The sequence below is a fragment of the Triturus cristatus genome, chromosome 5_1 (assembly GCF_964204655.1).
Source record: "Triturus cristatus chromosome 5_1, aTriCri1.1, whole genome shotgun sequence".
Classification (NCBI taxonomy): domain Eukaryota; kingdom Metazoa; phylum Chordata; class Amphibia; order Caudata; family Salamandridae; genus Triturus; species Triturus cristatus.
In genome coordinates this window covers 359,967,084-359,986,042 of record NC_140587.1, presented here as the reverse complement: position 1 = coordinate 359,986,042, position 18,959 = coordinate 359,967,084, and the positions used below count along the sequence as shown (strand labels likewise).

Sequence of the window (18,959 nt, the reverse complement as noted above, 5' to 3'; positions counted from 1 at the left end):
GGCAGGATAGCAAAGCCACACTGAGCTGGTCCCGGACTTTCCGCACTTCAGGACTCCACTGTCGGCCTTTTCGTTAATTGTCCCCAACTACGCCATCCTTAAGGGCCCGACATATGAAACTCCTTTAACGTGAGTTTCTGTAAAAGTCTGATGCACTCGAATTTAATTGATTTCGGTTATTTGTTGAAATGCTTTTATTTATAAACAGATTAATTAAAAAATGGATCAATATCTCCCCTCTGAATCTTCTCTGTATGATGCTACCTAAGCACATCTGGATCACTGCCTCCTCTGTGGGTAGGCAGAAGTGTTGCTTCCAGAAACAACTATTACAATACAGTCATTACAACGTACTACCTTTAAAACACAGTCATTACAACGCAACATCCTTCACATCGCATGCCATTACAACGCAGCCATTACAATGCATGTCACTACAACACATGCCATTACAACGCTTGCCACTGCAACGCATGCCACTACAATGCATTATAAGGTAAGCAATGGGAAATAGTAATTTTTACCCCTACACTATCCAACACTTATCCTACTGTTTCACTCACTAGAGTGGGAATAGTAATTTTGTACCCCTACACTATCCAACACTTACCCTACTGTTGCACTGACTGGAGTGGGAATAGTAATTTGTACCCCTACACTATCCAACTCTTACCCTACTTTTGCACTCACTGGAGTGGTAATAGTAATTTTTACTCCTACACTAGCCAACCCTTACACTGCTGATTTAGAGTTCTGAGGCCCAGGGATCCCAGGGATCCCAGGTGAGGTTCTGTAGCGATCCGAACCCGTGAATTCGGTATCATAGTACTGACACGATTTTGGTACCAATGAACCGCAAACGATCCATTGTATACGTGACAGTGTTTTCGCTGCGCAACTAGCACGAATTCACTGGAAACTAGGGCATTCTCTCTAAAAGTCACAGCATCCATTTTAGTTACGGCATCCATCTTGTTTCTTGCCCTCACATAGTCAATGAACGGACGATGACCCCGGCAGAGTCACCTTGTTAAGGACACGTAAGCTCGAGCCTGAGAAAGGCTGACGCTGCATGACTAGGCAGAATCAAGCTGCCTCCCTTGCCTGAGGCCAGTCCTGCTATACTGGTTCTCGTGTCCGTTGTCCTGACTGAAAGGCCGAAGATGATTGCCCTGCCCGTTTATGATCCATAAACACCTCTTATCCTACATTTCAGTTTATACCTTAGAATTTAGCTCAGAACAGTTTCCCGTATGCTTCATCTCATTTTTTCATTTTTTCATTTTTTCAAAGGTTACTGTACAATACAGGTAAACCAGCCTCTGCACAAAATAATATATATCCCGATCCTCAAGCCTGACAGTAAGTAACTAGCCTTATGGAGACGTTTCTTTAAAACAGCATAGCTTAAGCCTGGGTCCCCTGCATGTTTCGTAACCCTCTCCATGGGCTTACGCCATGTCATCTAAACGAGTTTGTTTACTCTCCATAACTGGAGAATAAATACAAAAATCCTTATCTCCCAAATCGTTTGTTGTTAGGCTCTCTGGATTGAACTATTGGAATAACCTTAAGAGATGTGACTAATAACGTAATTACGATCGTTACAATGCCTATGCATAGCCTAATATCTGACCACCAAACACCGGGCGGTTCTTGTACTGATTGGTTCTTTCATAAAAATGTTTTCCCCTTCCTCCTTTTCTACTATGTTCCCCTGTTCTTATCCTGCTACTACATATATATATATTATTTTGTGCAGAGGCTGGTTTACCTGTATTGTACAGTAACCTTTGAAAAAATGAAAAAATGAAAAAATGAGATGAAGCATACGGGAAACTGTTCTGAGCTAAATTCTAAGGTATAAACTTGACCTTATCTATCCATCTCAATCTTGCATCTTGCATTTGACCCCATACCTCACCAACCTTTACTAATCTTCTCTGGTGTAGTAACTCTCTCCCTGCATATGTTGCCACTTCATTCTATGCGTGATTTTCTATCAGAATTGTATGCAACTAATCCAACGGACTTACTACTACCAAGCCCAATACCCTCTAATCGATGAGGAGAACCAAACAATACTAACCTGTTCACAATAATTCGAAAGGAATGCGTCACATCGGCATCTATCTATGGATACGGGTTCTTAAACATCACATACTCAACCTTATTTTTCGAAGTCTTCACAGGGTGTTTTAAAAAAACTCCTTCTTCTTAATAAAACTCCTTTCCTTTTGGACTCATTTTCCTTGTTCTTTTTCTTTTCCTCACGTACAGCCTTGAGAAAGCCCTGGCCAAAATCGTGCCAAAGGGGCGAAACACGTGTTGGCTGTTCATGTTCATTTTTGCCACGAATAAAGAATACTCTGGATTTACCAAGTGGCTGGATATTCCTTACTACAGAGAGAGGGAAATTGACTCACTACTACAAGAACACTTACACTGCTGTTGCCCTAAAAGTATTATGCGTTGTAATGGTATGCATTGTAATGGAATGCGTTGTAAGTATAGTTTCTAAAAATGCGTTGTTATGGCATGTGTTGTAAAATCATGCATTGTAAGGGATGTTGCAATGTAAAAACCACGTTGTAAAGGCATGCGTTGTAAAAGTTTGCATTGTAACGTGTCCTATTCATTGCTTCTGTTGTGCAAATGACTGGCCCCACTGTGAGTACATTCTGTGATCTGCTGCTTGATCTGTCCTGTTGATGGGTACCCTTTGTGACTGCAAAGGAAGTGAAGCTCTCTTCCTAATACACACACATAACACAGCCTATGAAAATTCCTTTGCAATGAACCACTAATGAAATTGAAAAAACATTCAGGTCCACAAGACATGTGTCTCACAGCGTGTTAAAGCTGTCCATTTTCAGTTTCTTGAGTTGCATTAGCTTTTCCAGTTCAGAGGCTGAACCTTGCTTCATTCAGGCCACACATACAAAAAATCAACAATTTTTGCTGAGTTTAGACAAGTCTGATTGTGTCAAACACTTGTATTATAGATGTGTTCATGGAGGTGAGATTGGTTTGTCAGGATCAGTTCTGCTCTTGCTCTGTTCCTCCCTCTGCACTGGTATTTTCTCCAACCAGTATAATTCCACATGGCTTGAAAATTGTTGATTTGTGAGCGAAATGTGATGATCTGTTAATTTGCTTAAAATATTGCTCAGCTGTGTGCTTCACAACGGATAATGAAATCCGGAAAGTATTTGCACTAGACTCTGGGAGGCAGTCCTGGTGAGCTCGCCCCTTAATCACGTACCCTTTGCTTGCTAATGAAAAAAAACACAAAGAAAGACTTGCGTTTCCGTGATGAATAACATGACTAATTAATGTTGTATGTGTGACAGGGCATTATGGACTTCATGAACTTCAGCCCTTCCATCACATTAATCACTGACAAAATCAATTAGCATGCAGATTTATTTTTTGAAAACGATGCCTAATTATTTCCCTTGCATACAAAAAATGATTGTTGACATGTACCAAAATTCAATTATAAGGATAACTCGGAACTAATAGTATTCGAGAGGCCAAATTGAAACTGGTTATTTGTGGGAGCTTCCACGTCTTAACATCGAGTTATTAGGCTATGTGTTAAATCATTTTTTGGTTAACAGAATGCGGTCTGAAAATTGTAATGGGGAGGATTATGTGAAGTGCACTATGTAGAACTGAGTTGCAGACATAATTGTGATCATTCAATCAATTATATTGTTTGATGCTGAAATTGTAAAAAATATGCAAAAACGGGGCTACTAGCGGGTGGGAACATGTCTGAATGTGGACATTGTGTTGGCTGATAGAATGGTGCAATGCCCTAGATTTCTCATTCAAACAAATTCTAAGAGCCTTATTACGAGTTTGGCGGTCCATAGTAGCGCCAAACCTGTGGTGGTGGGCCGACCACTGCCATACCTCTGGCCCACCCGCAGTATTGCAACTGTGGTGGTCGGACCGCCACAGGACTCCTGCGACTGCCGGGAATCAAGGATCCCATGGCCGTCGCTCAGCGGTCAGGAGCACCAATATGCTGGCGGTGCCGCTGCGGCACTGCCAAGCATATTAGGAGTTGCCTGCCCACTGCCCTTTTCATGACAGTGAGCCCGCCATGAAAATGATGGCAAAGAGGCAACAAAGTGGGCCCTAACAGGGCCAACTGCTGCTCCAGGGCCTGGAGGTTCATGCAGGAAGGTGGGGGCACACACTGTGCCTCCCTTACTTTGCACCCCCTGTTCCTGTATGGTGTGGCATGTATGCCACACAGTGCAAGAAGGTGCAGTCGGCACTCTGAGTGTGGTGGTCTGCATGTCAGGCTCTCCAATGAGCCCGACAGACCGTCACAGCATTTAACTCCAAATCTGCTGGCGGCTGCACCACAGCTTTGGCGGGTCTACAGCCGGAGGTGCATTGCACCGTCTGCTGTAGAACTGCCAAAGTCGTCATAAGGCCCTAAGTAATTTCTAATATGTATAATATTCATCTACCCTTTCCAGAAAAATAATTGAAACAAAATCCAGGATGAAAGTTCAGTTTCTATAGTTTTCCTGACTTACTCCATTAATCGAATCCAAACGATCCATAAAGTGGAATTCCAGATATGACGCTCTGATTTACTATGATTTTGCATCGGGGTTGTGGTGCAGACCCAACACAAAATTATTTTTAGCATTTACTAAGCCATGCAAAGCCACTTAGTATGGTTAAGTAAACGCAAAGTAATGCAAGGCAGTGCAGAGTGCTGCCTTGCTTTCCTTTGCATTGGGTAGGCCTTACATGGGAAGAGCATTGGTATTCCTGCGCATACACCTATGTATTTTGGCACAAACAGATTTAGAAAACTTCTTTAGTTTTGTGCCAAAATGATGCCCCTACCTGACAGAGGCGTAACAAGGCAAATATCTTTATTTCTCCTTGTTACTTTCTCTTTCCGTGTGGGATGCGCTCTATTTACTATTATTATTTTAAATAGTCATTAAATGTTTTAAGTAACCAATATATAACTTTGAAATATCAAACGGCATTAAAGCTGATATTTTGCCTATTCTTTGTTGATATTCTGGTCAACAATATTTTTTACACAATGTTGTTGTATTTTACATTATACGCATAGGATCACAATATTTTTACTAACAATGTTTTTGAGACAATATTTCTGTCTCTCGATATTAATGTCAGTGATCCTTTCATACATGATCAAATTATGAAATCCTACAAACTGACCTGGACATACATGGATTCATGATCCCTTAGCCAGGAGGCTCCTTTACTTTTGTTCACTCGATTTCCAGCAACTGCCCGAAGCTTGAGGCCTCATAAACAGAACATTGCTCTTGTAAAATGGTCCGCACAGCACCTTCTTACCCCACAAACCAGTGGATACCACCAATAGGTCAAGACCTTATCATGACTTTGAGGATTATTGACTCCAACATTTCCACTCAGTTGTGGGTAAATTAGTTCACTAAATCGTATTCTTACACCATGGTGACATTTGTCTGGATTTTTTAACACTCCTTGAGTGGCTCCACAGAGTTCAGGTCCTCTCCTGTCTCGATCAAGCCATCAGACATTGTCCAGTGGCCCACAACATTATATTCTGGAGACTCCAGCGCATCTAGAATTGGGCCACCAGACGGATTCTACAACTCAGCACCTATGATCACCTCCATCCAACATGCTCTTTACTGGCCAATTTGTAAGATATGTCCGCTTCGAGGTGTTCTGTAGCACTCACAACACACGAATTGCACTGGACCGTCTTACAAGACTAAAGTCTCACCAAATGGCAAACTGATGATTAAGATCTAGCATAGCCCTAATAACTATCCTCAGGTTCAGAAAGTCTTGCATCGATGCACTGTCCTACGAGCAAATACCTACAATGTTCTCCCACAAATAATAGAAAACCTGCTCAGTCATCGCCAAATCAGTAATGACCCAGCTGATTCCAAGAGTCTGCCACCCATCCAGAACCACCCCTTATCCTCGCCCTATAATCTGATGACAAGGGATGCAGTTATGGAAATCTAGGAATGATAGTATTTATGTGGCAGTGCAGCTCGATTTACCTTCAGCCCTCCTTCATCCCTGACACATGCAACCTCAGAGACACAATTAGAGCACACCTAGTGCCGTGCTGCATGACTCCCATTTCTCTCTGCACAGGGCAGACACTCTTTCATTCATGCATAATAAACTGGGTAGCCTTCTACTGTATGTCGTCAGACATTGGTGCAGGGAAACACCGGCCACATGATGCCCCATGCAGATTTTACAGTACTATACAATACTACCATCTGAACTAGGATGACCACCTCGAACCATGTCATTATGGACACTGTTTCAAGTCTTGGACTTTTCGTCGTTCAAGCAATTGCAATGTGGTGTATTCGTGTAAATTTGTCAATGGTTGTAAACCAAGACTATGAAACCGAGAATGCTTTAGACTGAAAATGTGTCCTTCATGACCTGGAGTGTTGTGATTTGCTGGATCTGTAAGACTACCAAGAAGAGTTTTACCTGCTGTTCCTCAAATGAAGGAGAAGAATGGTGAATCAACACGAAGGCTGGATTGGACTACATGCACAATGTGTGCGAAGTTGGTAATCCTTTTGTTGGATATTAATGCCCTCACACACCCTTTCAGGTGTCATGCTTCATCATCTGGGCTGCTCCTCGTCGGGCCGGCGGTGCAATGTCTAACGGGCTCCCTAAAAAGGGGCACTTTATCGGAGTTCTTCAATCCAACAGCCGTTTGGTGAAGTGCGGGTATGGGGGCCTGGTTGATGTAGATGTGGAAAAGTGATTTTAAAACAGGGTTGATAGTACCAGTATAGGAATTCAATTTTATTCTAAAGGTCTCCTTCCCTGATTAAAAAAGTGTAAGTGGCACTCAGTAGAGTATAATGTCTCTAATTAGAGTGCTTAAAATTAGTGTTAATGGTCAACATGTTTCTCGCTCGGAGCTCATGCACTCGCGATTCTTCAGTACCTGTGATAACTATCTACAAAAAAGGGAAGACTATATGGTATTTTAAGTCTCTCAATCACAACAAGTTTGAATGTGAAACAATATCATTTAACTAAAATACCTGTCATGGTCTGGTGCTACCTGTAATAAAAGGATGGTAGGTTATATTGATCATAGTTAGATTAAAACTAGACATATCCACAGGCAATAGATAAATGAAAAACAAACAGACGAAAAAACAGCCTTTGAGGTGACTCATCTCAGTCAAATTTATAAAGAACAGTGGTGATTACTGATGCATAGGCGTCATAGAACGCAATGATTAAGTGGTGTACCATCAAAGTGAACTAAAGTGACTATTCACCTATGTGAAATACGTAAAAAATAGCAGCAGCAAAGTTCACAGGACTCACCCTATTTAGTAGGACTGCGGACCACAACAGTACTTGGTGGATTAAGCATGAGCCAAGGATCCTCTAAAAGTAGGTCTGGACCAAAGGGTAGTAATAGAATTTATCTGGATCTGACCACCCATTTCCCTCTCTTTAACTTGCATTTATGACTGTTTGAATCCAGCCATGTGACAGATGTCTTTTTGTTGCAAGCGCAATCTGGGACTGGAAAATTCCCCAGGGCACGATTTTGGTAATAAGGTCTGAGTTTGCAACTTGCAAATGCTACATATTGCACACAAAATGCAACTTAAAAAAAAGGCTTTGTGAATCTGTCATTATGTAAAACAAAACATTTTGAATCAGCCTCTTCAGCCACTGAAGAGTTTAGGCAGTTAATAAGTCATCACACTTGGACCCTATTACCCATTCTTGCACTCATGCATTAATTTTCCCACCTACAGACTCAATCTTGCTTTTACCCAATTACACAGCAAAACAAATACAAATTCCCCAAACTCTATGTAAGATAAATTAAAAGAATCAAAGTATAAAAAAAAGCATATTGCCTCTAACATTTGGCATGTATGTGCCTACAATGCAAAAATTAAATTAAACATAGTAGCGACTGGCCATTTTACAATGGTATTGTACACAGTGTAGCGTTGTTTTAAGGTTCCAGTATAGCTGCCACTTTTAAGAGCAACGTGTTTGCCAACTTGGAGCAGTAAAATGAAAGATGCCTTATGTACAAAGCCATTTGAAGGTAGCCTCCTAGTAACATCACATTGGACAGCCATCTTCTAAAGTATATAGTGTATGCCCGTTGTACTAAGCCAAAGTTGCCAACCTAATGCTTCTAACCCTGATGGCCATCTTACAGCAGTAAAACTATTATAGACTATACACAATGCTATCCCAAGATGCCTTTCCAGTTTAGATATAACAGCCGTATAGGATTCAGGACACTGCAGATGAAATGAGGAGCAAGCAAGCAGACTGGCAGTACAGTGTAGTGATCTGCACAGCACTAAAACAAAATAACAAAATAAATGAAAGGGGACCTATAAAATAAAATAAATTGAAAACGAATGGACTCGCCACCAGCTCAGACATTGAAGCACAGTCACTTTCAGGCAATTGTGCACATGTGATCAGGTCAGATGACATTACTCACAGAGCAATAGAGACATCGGCACTGGTGGGCTAACTGATTGCCAGATTCAGTGTGCTGTCATGGGGCGGTAACACTCAAACAGACAGAAGAGGACTGGCCCAAAGACCCTCTATTGTATTTGAGTAGAGTTTTTCTTTTTCAAAGGCCCAGAAGACACTACCCAACTCAAGAAGGTCCATCAAGGACTAACACAGTACTCCATTCCACCCCAAAGGTTTTATCAGAGGGAGTAACCAATACCAAAGCCCTTGCTCACTAAGTTAATCAGTGAGAGGCCATCTAACATAATACCAGGCTGCAGTTTTTGTTACACTGTAATGCCAATCTACCCTTAAAGGTCTATTGGTTTAAACAAATGCTTTCCACAATAAATTGCAAGGCTACTGACTTTTTTTCTATCGTTTCACAAGAAACCTTTCAGACCAATGGCATTTCACATAAATATTCCTAGTGAAACAAATAGGCCTACAGATTTTATCATTGGCTCGAACAACACTTCCAGATTAAGACCACTGAATTTTGCCTGAGGTTTCACACATGCAAACCCCAGGCATAAAGTCAGAAATTATATATATCTACACAAAATTACAGTTGGCAAAACTTTAATCCCTTATAATAGGATTAACAAGGATAGCCAAAGTGCAGATCTGTTACTCGCAGGGATTGTCAGCGAGTAAAATCATATGTTGAAAACCAACATAAAAACCCTTGCCTACTATTATGGCAATTTGCAATAATCCCTGTATTAAAATACCTGTCTCCAGGCTATACCACAGCATAGTGATAGTCCGCTCTTGAAGACCTAGAGACTTTCACACATGATTTTTAAACTAACTAGGCCAGACATACTGCTGTTGTTGTAACTTCTCATAAAAAAGTCAGATCAGGTCTTTAGCCTTGATCAATAGCTTGTGGACTAAATTCAATCCTGGTCTGTTAGCATACACTCTCTCCACTTTACAGTTGGCAAAACATTTTTTGACCCTTTCTAAAATGGCATAACAAGGATTAGTAAAGTGAAAATCTTCTACACTTAAGAGTGTGTCCTAGAGGTTAAACAGCAAAACCTTAACAACTACAGTAACGCTTGAGAGTCCCTGTAACAACATTCCGACCTACAAGCTGCAACAAGGAGTAAGGACAATCTACCTTTAAAGATCTATTGCATGGGTACCCACAAACATTGTCACATTAGACAGGGTCTCTGTGTTTAATTATTTAGGGGTAAGATTTAATGACTAAAAATGGAGGGGCCAAATTTCAAAAACCTCACTGACATTGAAACATAGAGCTGGGTCAATCACTAGAGTTGCCAACAGAGCCTCTTCATAACCGATTTTCCCGGTCCTGGAGATTTATAAAGTCCAAGCTCGTGGGGCTGCACTGTTTGAGGCAAATGTGTGTGGCCATTGCAACCTTGATGTATTAGATTAAAATTAAAACGCTTTTATTAAAGCACTGCTTAGGCTCCCAAAGTGTGCCCCCTTACTAACATACGATGTACACCTAAGGCATTTCTCAGATCTTGCCTATTTAAATCCCATTTTATACTTGATCAGGATATGGGTGATGCAAGCATTTGAGCCCTATAGAGCTTGTCTTATGGAGAGATTGGCCAACATTCGAGCACATATGGTTCCACAGCTAACTCACATTAAGGTCTGGCTGACCAGGTTAGGATTAAGAGAGTATTGTCTGTCCCCTTCTACAATTCCAAGCTGCGCACGTTAAACTTGGAAAACCCACTACTGGGAATTTGTTTACTGCTGCAAAATTTCAATGATTGTTTCAGGCAGTTTAACAGACTCCTATCTGACTTTTAAACGTGCCCCAGATTTTGAAGAATTTATGGATTACCTCAATGTCCTGTTCTCACAAGCTATTTTTATTAAATTTAAGATAGGGGTTTTGCCAACATTCTCCTTTACTGGTTCTTGGTTTAAAGGTGCCATCTCTTTTACCTTGTCTCCTATGGGCTGCAATGTCAAAGAGAATGACGAGCATTTATGATAGTTCTGTAGTGCTTATGTTAAGAAGCATGCTTGCTGGATTATTCCTCTATGTCAGCTGTTTAGGCTCAGAGATTGATGCCATGCACTAAGAGTATGTAAGTCAGACAATAGGAGCAGTATTGTGTACACAATTTCAAAGTTCTTAACTTCAATGAGGCGTGCTAGCAAGAACGTATTGCCACAATGGTGCCCCCCTCTTGATCTCACGCAGGTTCTCAAAGATCGTATGCACTATACACTTTACTTTTTAAACTGGAAGTTTTATAATATCTGTCCAGATGGCATAGCGGACCCACTCTTGAGCCCATTTTCTGGACTCTTATTGAGGTTTTTACTGCCTGGTACCAGAGATATCATTGAGGTATACTATATTGTATCTGTTTTCAAAGGAATTTATCATGGTTTTGAATTGATTATGGTATGCACTGTAATGAACTATGTTCTTACTTGTATATTTTCCATGATTTTACTCTTTTGTATTGTACTTTTATAGCTCTTTGAACCAAAATAAAGATATTGATTGATTGATTGACTTGCTCTATACAATAATTTAAGAAGACATTTTAAGAACACATTTATCTGAAAAACTTTAAGAAAAACCATCTCAAATTTTGTGACTTAGATCAAAATTTAGATATAGGCAGATGTCCCCTTACACTGTCAGCGAACCAGAGTGCATTACTCTGCCCCTCTGACGGAGGTACCGGCCACCTAATTTAGAAATGAGATCCAAGATGGCTGGCGTTTCGAAAAAATTGTCAACAACCGCCGTCACAGCGCTTCCTGTCAATGCTTTTTGCAATTTGGTGCAGAGCTCTGTCAACATGATGGAGCCCTGCAAATACTGTTTTCGTTTTTATTTTCAAAAACCAAAAGAAAAAAGAAAATGCTCCCCTTGCAAAGGGAGCATTTAACAGTTTTCACTGCCCATTACCACCAAGGTTTTGCTAGCAGTGACGAGTAAATCTAGGGGCGGAATTACAGATCTGCCTTTCGCGGCTCTCCACAGGGCTGTCACAGGGGTTTAATCATGGTGGAGGTGCAGTAGTCCCGCCATAAATAAACCAAGGTCCAACTGCATCTAAATTTAGTGGGCGGATCACATAATTGGCGGTAAGGATACTCCGTCGCAATTGCCATCCTTATCGGCAAGAATCAAATCAGACCCTTAGACTTTAAATCAAAAAAGGTGAAGCTTTGGTTTATCGGTAAGTAGACCCTAGACAAATACCTCTCAATGAGGCACCCCCAATATTTCACACATTTGTCAATCGCCCTCTGCAATAGTGCTCAATGCAAGAATCGTCTTGATTATCGAAAGAAGTGACCAAATGTAAACTGTGAGCCAAATAGTAGATATGCTTTCTGCTGTGTGCTTGCTCTGAACCAGTTTCTTCTTCTAATGAAGATGAGGCTTCCTCAGTTTAACTCAGGAGTGAGTTCCCACTGACGGTAATAGACATTTTTTGATTACTAGAGAAAACTCTAAATACAGAGTTGAAGACAATGGTTTAATTTTCTACACCACAATTAGATTTTCCTAAAGAAACTGGAGGGTTTTCAGTTTACCACTTGACGCCCAGCCAACAGAACTCTTAAAAAGCCCTGGCAAAATACAGATGGATCACCAACAAGCCTCTGGTACTCCATTGGCTCCATCTGGCCATCCAAATCTGATTTTAGTTTTCAAAATAGTAAACTGTATCACACCTGATTCCACATTGCCTGTCAGACATTGTCAAGATCTGTGGTGGCCAATGTAATATATGTATTAATTACATTGTTTAGCTCAAGGTTATTAAATACAAGGAGGAAAGGACCCTAAGAAACAATCTTCAACTGTGCCGCCAGGTTTTGAACTCCATCCTCATACACGTTCATCAAATTCAATCTCTCCTCTATTTCAGTGGTTGTATGGACATTCTCTTAGAACTTTGTTGAGACTTGACCAGATTGTGTTTATGAAGTTGTTAATTAATAACCCAATTTCTGACAGACTCAGTTAGTGGCACATAAAGCACAGGCTCTGCAGTTTTGGCATTGGAGAGTAGTGTGGCTGCTGCCATGATGCTTGCCAAAATTGGATCAATATACAATTGAAAAAAGCACAATGAGCTGTGCTAGTGTTTGCAGATGCAGTCTTGGAAGCTCGGTTGTGAGACATAAGTGCACTTTTACACAAGTAATGTGCTTCAGTGTGAATCTTTTTCAATCCACATTTCAAAATAAGCGAAAGGGGATTTCATACAAAATTATGAGAACCAAAGACTAGTTGAAAAACCAATATTTTCTCCACATGAGGCAAATTTGTTAAAGCTTTGAAAGTCCTCAAATTCTCCTTCTACAATGTGCAAATAGTAAATCGTTTTGCTCCTGAAGGCCTGCTTGTTATCGGATTTCAATCTCATTTGTTTGGTTGCAAAATAATGTATTTGGTGTAAGAACTTATCGTGACTTATGTATTATATAGTTTGCCACACTGCTTATCGTGGTCAGCTCAAGGCATTGATGTTGTGCGACACTCATGAAATGCACGTGCTGTGCATTCGGTGTCGGCGACAGTTGATGCTGGGGGCAGTTGAAAGACGAAGCAGGTGAGGCAGCCTCATTGATGTGATGGGAAAATAAATATTAATCTTAAACAGCAACTGGAGTGCATAGTTTATTCATTACGATTCGGCGGTGATCGCCTGCACTCCCATCATAGTGAGGCGGGAACCTGCGCAGGCAGCTGATCTTCTGGTTTAGAGACAGAATTCCATGCTTGACTTGTAAGTGTTATGCGCACATCACACGGCACTCTTTCAGCAGTTCAGCTGAGGATTTAGGATCCTGTCGCAGTAAACGCTGAGAGGCACATCATAATTATTCTAGCTGTCTATCCTTTAGTTAATGTGCCCATTTCTAAAGGAGTTGGAACCTGTTCACACTTACTGCTGACAGGCGCAGCTCAATTAATTAGCTGCGCAATTGTCTCCAAAGTGGCGAAGTGAGCTAAAGAACGATAATGCATTCAACACAGATCTGTGACTGGGGGTGAGTGCCTGAAAAGTTACAGTTCTCCGTCCATCATATCCTTGTGTTTGATTTAGGCTGAGACCTGCAATTGTGCTGAGAGCCTATAAAACAGAACAGAGGAATCAGAGTAGCAGAACATTATTGCCTTGAATATTAGTGTGTATGTGTGTGTGGGGGGGGGGGTTGCCATCCCTCCTGAAATGCATGGAAAAACACCAGGCTTCCCTTCAGTGGCGTAACACAGGCCCCCGCAGTGAGGGAAGTCCCCCAAGCTCTGGGGGCCCCCCTGAGCACAGTACTCTGACCGGAGATCTCCTTCCTGAGTCCGGAGGGGGCCACTCCACGTGCCTTGCCGGGGCCACTCTCAAGGTTCGTTATGCCAGTGCTTTCCTTAGCACGGGTCCCTAAACGTCACCGTGCATGACAATATTGTTTTTTGTTTTGCAATAAACTTTGAGGGAATATGATACATGACACCAAATGATTGTGCGCGGCAGATGCATAATATAAAAATCAGTTGCATAATCTAAATTCCCATTGCTCTGGGACTGCTACTTAATAAAAGTAAGATACTTTAGAGCCCTTTAGTAATGTCAGAACTGTTCAGTAATTGAACTTCTTGACACTGAAAGGGATGGAAAAAGTGCAATGACTTTACTTCATTAGGGTCTTGCCCCTGGAGTTAGTCTGGGGCTCTGACTTAGGCCCTGGAATGGTAATGATAGTTGCATGACCTGTCAGGATATGCACGCTTGACTGGATTAACATAATATAATGTTAAAATCGTTATGACCGCATCTGTGTAGTCAAGGAACACTTGAGTTGCGTTTCTACATCGTGAACTGGAGTGCCCATAAAATATGAAGCAACGCGAGTTCTCCTGCAGGATTGTATCGTCTCTGGCTGGCCAACCGAATAGCAAACAGCAAATGCTTTCCAGCATCGCCCTTGTTTAGTGGCACTTACCAGGAGCTGCCTCAGTGTCACCTTCCTGTCACTGAGCACATTCTTTGTAAGATGTCAGTATCTGAGGCGCGTGGAGTCAGTGAATACAAACTTGCTTTTCTCATTGTAGATGGTGGCGACGTGTTCTGTTGCTTCGAGCTAATCTACTGGAAAGCGACGGGCTGGCGAGGCTGTGAGTGCCAATGGGAATTACAAGCTCACCCTAGGACAGTGTTCCAAGTGGGAGAATGTTGTAATGGCGTTCTGCTAAGAATAAAAACTGTCACTGATTTGAAATGTAAGGGTTGTGAAATCGAAAATCATAATTGTTCTGGCAATGCAGGATGATGGGATTTTTCCTGATGTAGCAGTATTTGTTCCTAAAAAAAACACATTGGCACCCGCTAATTATATACCATGTCAATACAATTAAACAAGCATTTGCAATGCAATAGATCCCGCATTAACGATATTTTGAGCTATTGGCATTGAAAATGACAATGCCTTTTATTTATGTGTTGTTATAAAAAAAGATAAATAAAAGGCAATGTCATTTACAATGCCATTAGCACAAACTCTAGCAAATGCGAGACCGATTGCAAATGCGTTCGTGCTATACATTTAAAAAAAAAAAAAGCAATATGAGAGAGTGTGTCCTGACTGCAATAGCAGGGAAGACAAAGCTATTTGAGGAAATATTGCTCGGAGGCTGTAATTAAAGCCTACTGAGTAACAACTACCGTAACAGGAGGGACTAGTAAGCCTATTGACCAATGAACAGCCACAATTTACAGTGGACAATTACACAAGCCAATAAAAAATATGGGCAGAGAGTGGGTAAACCATCAAGTCCCGACCTGAATACAGCATGCCTCGCAGAGCAGCGCATGCCCTGCCCTGTCTCCACGTTGTGAACAAATGCTCCCTTTGCTCCTTTGTCCTAGAGGCAGCTTATGAATGTGGTGTCAGGGATCGGCCATCCTGTTTTTTCTGTCCCCTATTTATCTTTTTTGCCACTTCTATAGCCAGTAAAATTGCAGGTGATAGATTATTTTCCCTTCATGCAGCATTTGCATGCCAGTGATGCAGGCACGTTTCATACGCTGTGAGGGGGTCCAGCCAGATAACATTTGCCAAGCTGGCAATCTCACAGCCTGACACCTGTGGCATCATCAGCCTGGCAAAGCCCTTGCCTTCCATCTTAGAATGCTCACCCAGGTGATGCTGTGCAGCATCACCAATAAAGTTAAAGCCTGGACTCCTTTGGCTTGAAGACTGCAGTGCCTGGGGTTATTCATCAATCAGCTAAGCTGCCTGGTTCTTAGTTTCACTTATGGACCAGTCCCGCCTATGGCGGGAGAGGTTATGCCGGCCACTGACTGCAGAAAGCTGGAAGTGGGTGAATTCCAGACCTCCACTGGTAGTGGTTACTTCTACATTCGGATGTCTACAGCATTTTCTTCTTTAATTTCCATGGCTGGAGGAGATATAAAAAACATGTCAGAAAGTCAATAAATCTATAACACTCAATTTCCAAGATGGCTCCTATGACTACCCACCCTCATGAATGACGCCTGTGTAAATGCACAGTAGCACCGCTTCCTGTACATGTTTCTAAATCTCGCAAGACCTTGCATCCCATGAGTGATCAGTGTTGATTGTTGATCAAGATAGCATTTCAGTCTCCAACACTTCATATACTCCACAGTGTACACAATTATTCGAAGCAATGTACAGACAAAATGGAATTTTTCAAACCATGATTGTACAATGCAGCTCCCAGCCAAACGAGAATTAAAGTCACTGATTGAGGAGTTGAGGTGCCTGACCAGTGTGGACATGCATTTTTTTTTACAGAGTTTCCATTCGTATCCACTAATGTAAAGATGGCACGTAAACGAAAAGCAGGTTAAAATGTATTATTTATTTTTGGAAACAAGACTTATGTCACACCCGGAGTGGCACCACTTCTAAAGTTCAACTGACAGCAAGTGTAAAGGCCCTAAGGCAAACAAGAAAAATGGCAAACAATACGTGATGCATCAGGGTTTCGAGGTTAGGCTGAGTGCAAAAAACTGGATGGCTTACTTAAGTGACTATAATGTAGATAACTGCTCTACAAGGTACTTGCTTGAGTGACGGGGACGCCTGTTTTACACAACCAGGTATTCATTTATAGTAAAATGATGAGCGCAAGGCCAGAAATATATTTTAAGTAGGGAGCTGCAGACCTGCTTTGCCCTCTGCCACCGCTAGTCGTCCTTCATTAGATATAAAGCCCAGATGTAGAAAATACTGGCTACAAAAAACTGGTTGCAATTTCTGAGCAATATGACATTTTACAACCAGACCTATGGGGCATATTATCAAGCACGGCGTAAATATTATCGCCACTTTAGCGGCAGAACACTGGAGCTAAAGTGGCGATAATGGGCTCGATAATATGCCGCCGAGAATTCCAATAGAAGCCCATGTTGACACCAGAACATAGGCTTCTATGGGAATTCTTAAGGGCATATTATCAAGCCCATTATTGCCGCTTTAGCTGCAGTTTTCTGATGCTAAAGCAGCGATAATTTTAACGCCGTTTCTTGATAATATGCCCCAAAGTACTCACTGGTCATTCATAAAGTTTGATTCCATATGGGTCATAATCCGACCTACCTCATGAATATTAATAAAGTTGGCTGCAAATTGCGACTCAGTCTAATTGGTGGCCATTTGTGATTGTCTTTAAATAAAGTCAGCACTTCGGGCCTTCATGTCCCAGGGTTCACCTTTATGTCCCAGGATTCTGCAGAATTTGGATGCTGCTGGCCTCAGGTGATGAGAGGCAGTGGAGACAGTGAGCCCTTCCTTCCTTCCTGCAGCGCTCTTAAGCGCACTTCATTCCCCACGGCATGGGGCAAAACACATCAGGCCTTCATGCACTAGGATTCACCAGCATTTGGATGCTTCAGTCCTCAGGTGGTGAGAGGGGGCGGAGTCAGTGAGCCCTCCCTTCCTGCCTGCAGCTCTCTTAAGCACATTTTAATTCCCTCAGAAAGCACCTGTGTGCTGCCAGGATGAAGACCAGGTAGAAAGCAGGCCTGTCTGTGCCCTTCCACGTCCGACCAAGGCCAAGACGGCTACCACTTTGATATATGGCTGTCACTAACATAAAGCTCTGCACGTCTGTCAGTCATGAGTAAGAGAAAAACGGCACTGCTGACTTCTGATAAGGCAACAGCTACCGCCAATTCAATTACCAACTATCTCTCTAGGTCCATGTGTTTGATTAATGATGAAACAGTAGATGTGGAGGAGAAGCTTGTCACTGGTAAATGGGTGGTAAACAATCCTAATTTAAATCTTTATTCTGAAGCCTTGGAGAGCAGAGGGGGTGGGGGTCTGCTTTTAAGCATAGTTCTAAGATCAATTCAGTGACAATTAACCCCAGTGCCAATCCTTGTGTATCACACTTCCATTTGAGTTTAGAATGCTTTATTGAGATAATATTCTAAGTAAAGCATAAGTATAAAAAACATATCATGTTCACACACTTCTATCACTTCTAATTAAGCACTGTGAATAAGATGTGAACAATATTAACAAATACAGCATCAAAACAGATTTGAACAATATAAACAATTTACATAAGCATATGCAGTTTAGCATTTTTAAAACAAGAGTCAAAAATGAGAGGAAGGGAAGGGAGGGAGAGAAATAATGAAAAGCGATTAATAAGCAGAACAGCATTGTGATAATAACATTAATAACTTGTTAAACGTAATAACACTCAATGGGATTCATATCTAGTAACCATAGAACTGGGTCGATCAGCTATCCTAGATAGAAATGTTGTGAGTGGTGACCAAAGTAAATCTTTTTTAATCATTAAGGGCATAGAGGTGGCAGGAGTGTAATCTAATCTGTGATGATGGCATTAAAAGGGTCCACGTGGCAGTATAAAAGATTTTAGTAGTATCCTTCCAATTTGTGGTAATAATCTGTAGGTTAATAGCTGTGAACAAATCAATACATTTACCCACACTCCCTTGAGCACCCCATAAAGGGGAGGAACCGCCCAAAAAATGTGTAGACTGTCAAAAGAGATATTTGTGGACAAACTTTCATTCAATTTCTTCCAAATGAGCAACCAGAATCTATTAACCAAAGGACAGAGAAAAACAAATGTAGTAAATCACTTTTTTCATGAGGACAAGACTAGTATTGTGTATTATCCTTCAACTTGAACTTCTGAAGATCTTTGGGGGTAAGAACCAGCCTATTATAGAAATAATACAATGTCTGCTTTGTACTTGCTTATCATGAGGAGGTGTGAATGTTTGCCCATGTGGAACCCCAAGTCTGGAAAGAGAATTCTTGTTGCAAATCTTTTTCCCATAAAATTTCTACCTTAGATTTAATTCTAAAATCAGTAGGATAAGACAAAATCT

General features: G+C 41.4%; 1 protein-coding gene and 1 long non-coding RNA gene across 2 annotated transcripts in view; both read left to right on the top strand.

Annotated features, from left to right (window-relative positions):
* The window catches only part of KCNV1 (potassium voltage-gated channel modifier subfamily V member 1), a 191,436-nt gene that overhangs the window by 137,844 nt on the left and 34,633 nt on the right, over nt 1–18,959 (top strand). The window lies entirely within an intron of this gene.
* LOC146830889 (uncharacterized) lies at nt 1,815–2,378 on the top strand. Its single transcript, XR_014961494.1, has 2 exons — nt 1,815–1,861; nt 2,281–2,378. It is a non-coding gene; the product is annotated as an uncharacterized LOC146830889 (long non-coding RNA).